Source organism: Amblyomma americanum, chromosome 2, assembly GCF_052857255.1.
Source record: "Amblyomma americanum isolate KBUSLIRL-KWMA chromosome 2, ASM5285725v1, whole genome shotgun sequence".
Classification (NCBI taxonomy): domain Eukaryota; kingdom Metazoa; phylum Arthropoda; class Arachnida; order Ixodida; family Ixodidae; genus Amblyomma; species Amblyomma americanum.
The window spans coordinates 130,463,944-130,474,775 of NC_135498.1; the positions used below are offsets into that span (position 1 = coordinate 130,463,944).

General features: G+C 46.4%; 1 long non-coding RNA gene across 1 annotated transcript in view; it reads right to left on the reverse strand.

Annotated features, from left to right (window-relative positions):
• The window catches only part of LOC144120069 (uncharacterized), a gene marked incomplete in the record, with an annotated part of 69,844 nt that overhangs the window by 19,680 nt on the left and 39,332 nt on the right, over positions 1-10,832 (reverse strand). Inside the window, 2 exon segments of the long non-coding RNA XR_013312425.1 lie at positions 1,924-1,974; positions 5,232-5,341. This is a non-coding gene — a long non-coding RNA (uncharacterized LOC144120069).

The following is a 10,832-nucleotide window of genomic DNA, read 5'->3' on the forward strand; positions in this document are numbered from 1 at the left end:
CATCCATCCATCCATCCATTCATCCATCCATCCATCCGTTCCTCCGGCTCCCGCTGCGTGGAGCATACCATTTTTGTCCCCGACAGTACATGTTGCAATACCATAACACTTAAATCATTGCTCTGCAACCATATATTACTTTTGCGCTGCGTTTTATCTTTAGGGGCTTGGGTAGGAGGGGGTTTGGAGGGTGGGGAAGAGCGCTGCGGTGAATCTTGGCTACGCCTAATGGAGCATCCTGCGCACTCACTGGCAGGAGTTTCTGGAATCGTCGCTTAAAATCAATAGCTGCTCAACGACGCAATCGAACTTAAGACCAGCATTCATTGGTCTCGTAATACGTCTCACAACCATCTGAAGTATCAGCTGCGCATGTGGGCCAACTCCCAAATTTTCCATGCCCGCTTTTGCAGGACGTCGTCATGCTTGAATGACTGCGATGAAGTTCAGTGCATTCTCTTTTTTGTTCAGGTAACGGCCTTGTGTTTTCAGAAAATACACAATTTCTTTTAATTTCCAATTGTGCCTTTAACCTTGTTTTATATGCCAGAAGTATTTGAAATGCTCGCTTCGAAATTATTGGAAGAAAACTCCAGTTAGATATGAGTTCGCTTCGAACAAAAAATAAACTTTTCGCACATGCCTAAGAACAATAAACGTGATCTTTTGTGGAGTTTCTGGTTATTTGGTAATGCATATGATGAAGATGGTTAGCACGGTAATACCGGGGCGCTGAAAGAAGGCAGGTATCAACTTTAACTGTCAACTGAATGTGTTATTCTAGAAGCATACTCGAGGACACCAACGCGTATGCTCAGTTACACCTTTCCGAACGTGAAAGAAAACATTTCTCAAAAGTCCACGGCATAAAAAGACCATTAAAATATTTCTCTGTCATAAATATAAGTATAATAAATAACCGTACCTCCCAACATCAACAAATACAAGAAAATCTACCTAGAATTAAGCAACGTATTTTCTCTCTGAACAAGGCTGACCTATGCAACATATACACGTTTGAGGCGGAGAATGGTTGGGAAACCAGTTTGTGGCATGGAGCATGAAACCACAATGGTTGAGTGCGCAGCGATCTTGTTTACAAGATCCAGCCTGGTAGGAGATGCGTTTATGCAGCGCAGTCTGGTCGGTGCACTAAATGATAGACTAAGAGATGATGCTGCTTCTTTCAAAACTATTAATCATAGCCACTTGCCTATGCAGTGTAAGTAATCTAAGTGTCTGTAACAGCATGCACAGAAGCAGACAAGCCGTCGGAAGCTTGAAGGATTATTTGAAAAAGCAACATCTTGAGCCGTCAGTCAATTAGAAGTTGTGAACGTATATGTTCGTCAGTGGCATGCCGGTTACTGTCCTTGAATGAGAACTTATGTTGCCTACCTCAAGCGAATTTTTTGTCTTCGTTGACCCTGGAACGTAGGGCCTTACAGGAACTTCATTCTTACTCCAGGAACATTGCTTCAACACTGTTTCTGGGCCGCCGAGGTGGCTGTGTGGTTATGGCGCTCGGCTGCTGGCCCGAAAGACGCGGGTTCGACCCCGGCCGCGGCGGTCGACTTTCGATGGAGGCGAAATTCTAGAGGCCCGTGTACTGTGCGATATCAGTGCACGTTAAAGAACCCCAGGTGGTCGAAATTCGCGGAGACCTTCATTGCGGCGTCTCTCATAGCCTGAGTCACTTTGGGACGTTAAACCCCCATAAACCAAACCATCAACACTGTTTCTATGCCCACAATCAAATCACAAAACTTTCTGAGTGCGCGCTTAATTGCGTGACTGACTATGCGGGCCACTTTGCTTGTGTATGCTACTCCCGTTCTTTACTCGTCCTTTGTTTCAGCCAACGGCTTTCCACCAAATGCGTTACCAATTATCACGAAGCTTCACTTTTCTCAAATTTCTTACCTTTGTTCTTTGGAACTTTGACTTCATCCAAGTGGAGTACTTTTTTCTCGTCTAGATCATGCAGAGAAAATAAATTCAGTACGCAGTATTCAGTGCAGTAAACTGCACTGCCAGCAAACACAATATATGAGCACACTACTCAAGAAATAGGATAATTGTGGTCTAAATCCTTGTTTCTCTTGCATTATCAAAACTGTTTACAAGCGACAATCTTGAGCACAATTTGCATCATGGCTATGTCCGTCCACAAACAGAAGTTTGATCTCAGAAGTGGGAGTAGCGGCAGAGGAGGTATTACGCACTGACAAGTTCATTTGCTATGAGCACTGTGGAGATGTCATAGCCCTATTAACAAACACTCAAATTTTGGAAGGTTATCAGAACCGCAGTCCCAAGCAGACAAAATATAGCGCCGGTCACTTTCCCCCTCCCGCAACCAAACAAAGAAAGAAAAAAATATTGGTAAGCTACAATATAATGAGTGCATGAATTAATCTTTTGAGATTTGTCTTTGAAAAGCCAAGAAAGGAATGTCGGTGCGGTATGTGCACATTATACAATACGCATATCTTTAAGTGTCAAACAAAACGATCAGTAATGATTCACAAAACTTTGGAGGTTTTAATCTTTACTCTTAGCGTGCAATATTACATTCCAAAAGTGAAGGGGCGAAATTCCTATTTCAAGCGTTACGAACGGGCATTGCGGCTGAGGTAACGACCGCAAAAAAGTAGCTTTTGAAAAATGTTGTAGTTAGCTTTTACACCATGCCACTGAATAATGTGGGTCGCTTTGCGTGCTGTTTTGACAGCAGTGCCATCAGCGTCATCCGCGTCATAAAAGGCATTGGCTGCATAAGTAACGTACACACTGACTAAGGCCCTTAAATGACGTTGACATTTTTCAGTTAAATTTTGAAAATTTGTTGAGGGAAAACTATTTCATTGTATAATGCGGTTGGACGCTATAGATTCCAAGTGTTGCTTCTGATGCTCTGAAGTTTCTTTAACGCCAGTCACCACTCTTCGGACCCAGCTTCTTCCTAGAGCCGCTAATTAGGGCATCTTCTTTTCCATTGACACAGTAGAAATTCCTGCAAATTTAAAGTTTCTACCAATAGACGGTAATACAGCAAGGCACGCGCTCGAAATCCACTAGGTCCGGTGATGCTCTTCTCAAAAGTCTAGTCGGCGTCAGTTCCTAACCCGTCGCTGCCAGGTACTCCGAATGCAGGCATCTGAATACTGCTATAAATGACACACGGCTTCACTGCGATGCATGCTAGAAGACGACAATAATGACATTACCAACGATCCGCCGTCATCTGTAAACTCACCGGGAAGCTTGCTCGGCAAAGAAATTTATACATGCGTGAAACGGCGTTCCTCTCTGCAGAATTTTTTTTTTTTCAATTATGGGATGAGCGGTGGTGCAAAAGAATGGGCCTTATACAAGTGCATACGGTACTTTCGCTATTTTTCACTCCTTCGACGCAGTTAGTTACTCGTGAAACGTATAAAAGCATTTCGAAAGTTTAAAATTTTTCTATGTATTCGCCATTGACGGCCTTCAATTTGCGATAGTCTTCTGTTTTTAAACTTAAATTAAAAGGCTGATTTGCTATTTTCATTCTTAGTCTTCGTTTCATTCCACTCTGTCACGAAAATAAGTACACGCCTCGCGTTACAATCCACACGATAAAGACCAGAGCACACTTGCGTAACTTTGACGGATATTTAAAAAAATCGGCATCAAAGAGTTTGAAACGCTCCGTATAATCGCTTCGCGCGCACTGCTTTGCATTCTTTGTTTTTCGCGCATTGTGACTAGCGCCTGCGACGCCAGGGCATTGCCATTGCTTATTTTTTGCCAGCAAAAGAACGGAATGGAACGCCATGGCCTCTTTTGAGCCAACCGCAATACATAAAGAAAACAACAACCTAGAATAGATATATATTTTGCCGCTCTCAGTGAATATGAGCGCAGCCCTTCATAAATGCTGAGCCGCCGCGTTGGCTAAGTAGTTACGGCGCTCGGCTGCTGAACCGAAAGACGCGGGTTTGATCCCGGCCGCGGCGGTCGAATTTCGTTGTAGGCGAAGTTCTAGAGGCGCGTGTGCTGTGCGATGTCAGTGCACGTAAAAAAACCCAGGTGGCAAAATTTAGGGGGCAATTCACTACGGTGTCTCTCATAGCCTGAGTCGATTTGGGAGGTTAAACCCCCCTAAAACCTAAGCCATCATAAATGCTAACTGGGTATATCAGTCACTCTAGGCCTCCTGTAAACAGTACACAGAGCGCTTTTTAACAGCACAAACACACATGTTGACTGCCGTCTAAGGGGAAGTGAGACGCTCTGCTAAAAACCTCTCAAAGCCATCTCTTGGTCCTTGTTTTCTTGACGGGTAACTATGGTGCGCTCCAAAATTGTTTCAGCTTCCTTGAAACAGGTTTTAAAAACAGATAATGCATTATGAAAGCTGTTTTATTTGTTTTTAGGAAGTAACAAAATATTTCAAGCCTAATTACAGTTCCTTCTATATAGTGGTTCTTTTAAGAACAATTCTACGTCTTTGCCATTGGCAAGCAGTGGCTCGCTATCTAAGCTAACATGAATACAATTTTTAAAAGTGCTTATTTTCGATCTCTATGAGCTATTTATTGAACGTGAGCAACAATCGAATTTCTCCTGTTGGTGGATGACATCTTTCAGCCTAATACAGATCTTTCTTTTTTGTTACGTCTGTTTGACACTGTAGCCTGTTCCAACGGGTATAGCCTGAAATGAAAAGGAGCCATTTTTTATAGGAAATCAGCTGAGCGTGGGCGGCACTGAAATTTTTTCACAGCGCGCCTATAAATTCCTGCCGTTAGACTCTCCTGTCGCGATAATTGCAAGGAGACATAGTAAACGGCTAGAGCAGTGAAATCAGCTGATAATATAGTTAATTATAATAGCTGTCGATGTAGCCCAGTCATCTGACCTACGCCAAGTTTGACATCAACAGGGAGCAGAAGATCATGCATGTAATTACAGTCAGGTGCCATGAAAAGCACTACAGGCCTGCCTAAAACTTCTGGTCTTATTTAAGCAGTGTGTTACGGACACGCGATCGGCAACGAAACTTTATGCCAGTTTGCAATGCCTTCTGCGCAATGTTTTTCCGAAATGGAAAGAAGGTTGAAACCACTGGAAATTTCCAGGAGAAATGCAAAACTACAGTGCTTTATACTTTTACTGATGCCTGTGAAAGCAGATTAACAAGCACTTTTTATTGTTTGGATTGTTGAAACACAAACTGAACTTACAGCCAGTTGGCGGGCACATGTACACCGGGCAGCATCCTGGATATTTTGCTGAACTGTCCCCTTCTTTGACCATGGCACACTGATGTTTGTCTGGATTGAATATCGGGCAGCTGGAACCGCAATATAATTATGAAGAAATCTCCAGAAAAGTTGCTCATGCGACACACGACACAAATGTGTTTGGCGTATGAGGGCCTCAGTTGCTTATGCGCCATAAATCCCAACACATAATGACATATGATATAGAGTGGCAGAAATTTGCAGTGGGTGCTTGGTTTCAGCAGAAAGTTTTATTAGAATTTTCAAATGAGGCAAATTTTTGCTCGATGGCCTAGTTTAGTCTGTTATAGTGATGTTCTCAAGTGCCAGGGTTCTCCATAGTGACATCTGGCGAAGGATAATATCAGTTACCATCACACCAGCCTAACAGCACGCAGCACTGTATGGAATAATTAATTCCACTTGCTTAACTTTGTGCTTCTCCTATGTAATCAGCTTGTAATGTGTTTTTTCTCTAAAATGTCGCCGAATGACCAGCGGCGCAAGTGAGACCCCAAGCTGTCTCAACAGGTAATTGAAACAACCGCACGAAATCGTCGATGTGCAGAGTTTATTTTTCTGAACTACACTGTCATTTCAAGCTGACAAACAATATCACAAAATGTTTTTCAACGATACATTTTAAAATGGTGAAAGAAAGTTCACTGCTGAAACTAAATCCCAGTGCGATTGTGTTAAGCGTGCTGCCACTTGTTTACTTGTATGTTGTTCATTAGACAGTGAAGAATATGAACACTTTCGAGCCAGGCGACAAGCGTGAGTTATCTTACGCGTGCAGTACCTTATATTCCTTCCTATGCCTTTGTGATGTTCACTGCGATCGCTTTGTAGAGGTCTTTTTCAAGAATTAGTGGCATCACCTTGGTATGTCGCAGCCGTGGACATCTGCGGTCAGGTGTACGGCCGCTAGGCTTGCGATGCAGAAGCCCTCCTGAGCATGCGCAGTGTATGATGCTGGATCGTAAACCTTTTGTGGTCATTTGTTCGCTTTCGGGGTGGACAATAAGTCTAGGAAAATTTAGCACATTTTGAAGCGAGTAGCGGTACACGAAATAAAATCTAGCCCCTATCTGCTTTCGGAGCAAGCTCGAATGCTTGGGTCTAGTAGGTATAAAAAGAGTGGATAGATTACCGAGGTGAATGCCCCTTCCCCCTTACCAACTTTATCCTGCAAAATCGACTATTAACTTAAAATGCATGTCGGAGGTATTCCGCCTCATTTTTCTGGTTGTAAAAAATGTAATGTACCTTACTTTATATCTTCCTTTGAGGACAAAAAATGCCCCGAAATTTTACAGGCCAGCGACAGCATGCCTCACATGTATGTGTGCCTACTTTGAGCTCCGTCATAACGATGGCGTCACTACACAAGAACCATAAATGACGCCGATTGAAAACAATGACCTGTCATTGAATTTCGTCCTGCTGAAAAGGTAGGAGTTCGTGGTATCCATCAACGTTTATGTGCTGTCTATGAAAGCTCTGCACTCAATAGAAGCACCGCTGAACGCTGACTCTAGAGAGTTAAAGCTTCAGAAATTTCCTACGTAGATATGCGCGATCAGGCGAGGCCTGGTTGGCCTGCCACTGCAACCAGTCCCTAAATATAGGAGTGCGCCGACACTATCATCCACACTGACCGGCGCATCTCGGTTCGTGAATTGGCTGAGGAGCTGGTCGTAAGGATTAAGCAGATTAAGTGCGGCCGGAATCATCAAGAGTCTAGGATACTCCAACGTTTGCGCTAGGTATGCGGCACCAAGCCTCGCAGGTGTACTCAAAAAACAAAGGAAAGTCATTTCTTCTCTTTGCTCTCTTATTTTTTCCGCGCTGCTGGAGCGCTTCAATGCTAAACAGGAGAATTTTCTTATCAGATACAGACTACAGACGAAACGAGGGCTCCTCAGATTGAGCGATAACCAAAAAAAAATCAATGGAATGGTGTCATCCAAGTTCTCCAAGGACAAGAAAGTTCTAGGTGAGAGTCGGCCCTAAAAATCTTGGTCACTGTTTTTTGAAACGCTAATGAAAATATGTTGAGGTTAACTGGTCACTGACTATGATAAAAACACAAAAGAGGTTTTAGGAGCGCTATGGCTCCTTTGTTCAGTTTTTATAGCACTTAGCCTTTTTAGTAATTTGGCATAGATAGGATGCCGGATGGCATCGTTCTTATTTAGTGTTACGCGTTGTCTGGATGATAAGTGACTCCAGGTTTCGGCGGGCTGACGCATTTTTTTTTTCATTTTCGGTATCTTTGCTTCGCCCCAGTCAATCTAGTGGTCCGTTTTCTTCACACGTTCGGCGATTGCATTCGTTGTTGTTTGTTCGTTACGTACCATCGGGGTCTAAAGTAAAAACCCCCACCTCAAAGTTTCGGCCCGTGCCACTGGGCGTGGGAGCGCCACCTGAGAAAATACTTCTGGTGTCGAAACCTGCGCAGTCGGCCCTTTTCTGCATAAAAAGACCTTTGTCAGGTAGCACCCCTAGGTAGAGTGGCACGGGTCGGAACTTGGAGGGGGGTGGGGGGCAGGGGGTCCGTTACAACGTTGTTCTGGTGTTCTTTCAGGCGGCAGGAAACTTGCCACGAGGAAGCTTTTCCTTCACGTCGACGACCTCAGTCCGCATCTTGCTCGTTGGTACATGTGAATTATTGACGCCGCGCTTGAGAAGAAAGCGGGCAAGTGCCTCGCTGACTCCGGAACGTACGGGCCAGGGGTGCTTGCTTCGCTTTCGTAGTGTCATAACTTCCGGTTCCCCTGGAAGCAGGCTATGTCTGTGGACCCAATCTTTCCGTTTCCCGGATGAAGGAAAGCCGATAGCTGCTTCTCTCCAAGTCGTTTATGATTATTTTCGTCTCGTGGTTTAGAATGAGGTCTTCACAGCAAGTTGTCTGGCAGGGCTGATTAGTGATGCCACCACTGACCTCTTGTGATTGAATGGGTGCACAGAATTAAGACGTAGAAAGCTTCCAAAGTGCGTAATTTTCTAGTGGACGCGAAAAGTAAGGCCGGTGAGAGTACGGGTTACTGCGGTCTCGAGGAATGGAAGGCAGACGTCGGTCCCTTCTTGAACAGTAAAGTTAATTGAAGGTTCAGTAGCTTTGAGGAGATGGAGAAAAGGGCGTGTGTGTTTTCGGTCTCTGACGCACAAGCAGTTCTCCACGTGCCCTAGGAATATTGTTACGTGATGGCCAGTCAAAGAATGAGACGGGCTGACTGATGGCTGTGAACTGATTTATTGGCCGCTGGCTTAGCGCGAGCGCTCCGTCCCACGCCACTGCCAACTTCGTCTTCTTCACACTACCTGGGGCCAACGAGCGATCGTCCTGATCGGTGACAAATATACGTGGGAAGTGGTGATGGGTTCAGAGGAGGGTGGGACACGAAGAATAAAGTGGTGAGGTGCTGGCCGCCACAATGAAGGAGATGGCTGAAATATTCCTGTCTCGCGAAGCTTCCGGGCGGCATGTCACCACAAGCCGACTGCTGAGGCACCAGGACGCGCCGAACGACATGGGCAGGAGAACGGTGTCGTCATGTGTGGGCCGCGTCTCGGGTAGGTGGGGCCGGCAGGTCAGGATCTTGCATCAGGTTCAGTTCGTCGTGTTAACTGGTTTGGGCGGACGACGGGGCGGGGGAACAACGACGAGATTGGTGCGGTCCTGAAAGGCTGGGACACGGCCGACGACCATGGCTGACGTATGCGCCGAACCTCCAGGACCAGGATGGGGATGAACTCCGCACCTCACATCAAATGGTATGTGAAGGCCAGCCGAAGAATGAGACGCGTTCACTGATGGCAGTGAGATGAATTAATGGCCGCTTGCCTAGAGCAAGCACTCCGTCCCACGCCACTGCCAACTTCGTCTTCTTCGTCACAGTATTTTTGGTCGTGGTTGGAAGGTGGCCAAGCTTTGCTTTCGATGGCTTTAAGTACGATGTTAGCCTATGTGACGAAAATGGAAGTGTGAATTGGCGGGGCGCACTACGAAGGCGATGGTGGCAGACGGTATTTAATACACAAACTAGCCTTGTGTCGAACGCCGGCAGCAGCAGCGCAGCTCTGCAGATTAGAGGCAATATCGACAACGGGCGCGCGTGCAATAGCAGTACTTGCCCCATTGAGGCGCATCAGTGTTGTACTTTCGTACTGGCTTGTCACTTTAACGTCTCAAGGCTGCACGTAGAGTGTGGGCAACGATGTAGGGGATGACCCCGCATTAGGACATATTTTATGCACCTGTACGGTCAATACGCTGTCTACGGTAAGTACGACCGTAGGGCACTACCGGCTAGGAATGCACTATAACGGTAGGAACGGCACTGTGTTACCGTATGGCTCGCACCAGCCGTACGCGCCTGCTAAAGCACTCTTAACTTCAACCACCTGATACTCCTTAACAGGCATCGATATCGCGAAAATTGGCAAATTGGTTTATGAGGAAAGGAAATGCGTTATCATATTTAACCGAAATCGAAATGCGATGATACACGACCTTTGGGGTCAGCAGCCTAGCCCCAAAGGCAGTGGAGCACCGCGGAAGGAGAAAACGAAAAGATTGACAGGAAGGTGTAACCAGTACACACGGCGGAAACCAGTAGAGCGAGATAACGAAGCGCAATAAGTAGACGCGCACGACGCAAAAAAAAAAGAAAACACGAAGTGTGTCCGGGCAGCAGTTTGCTCCGAAGGAGGCATTTTATTCCAGTTTTAACTTTATACACCTCTAGGCTTGGCTAAAACAGCGCGCTTTTGCGTGGTTTGCTTAACGCCGCGCACAAGAGCTGCCCTTTCTCTGTGACGACCCATATGGTTGATGTGCTCCACGCCAGTGCTGCATCTGGCGACCTTCCTGCTCCTTCTGCCTTGACCTTCAAGCACCCGTGCAGCGTCCGAGTTCAGCAGCCCGCTGATCACATGACTTGTTGTCGCCTGTGTTGTCCGTTTCCAGGGGCGCGCTTCGTCCATACGCCGTCACGCGGGCGCCACCCTCTCCGTCGCCCGCGAAAAGCCACGGGCCCCTGACGAAACGAAGAGGTGTCCCGAGTGGTTGCCACTTCCAACTAAGCAAGCAGGCGGCAACCCCATTCAAGAGCTAGTCTTTTCAAGGTCACGGGAAAGCGACCTTCCAGATATGCGGCCGCCTCCTCAGAGAAAGGAGAGATTTTGTGGACGTTGTAACGAAGAGAAAAGTTTGGCGGGACAAGAGGGGAGAAGAATACTCCGGCTGAAGGTCCCTTTGCAGTAGAGCTCTGGTCGGTACGGACATAAGATGAGCATCGCCTCTTGAGGAAGTTCCCACTAAGTCGTCGGCACGCGCGCAAGGGTAAATCCGGGCACGACCTGACCGACCCAGCGTGCCGTCACTCCACCATATCTGATATCAAAGGACATCGCTAGGCTCCTATCGACAAGGGTGATCCCCCTTGAGCATTGATCCCCCTTCGAAGAGCATCAAATTGTAGCAACCGCGCGGCTGGCAGTGGCGAAATTCCAAAGCACAAAGTGTCCCCAGCACGCGCTAGATAGAACGCTCGG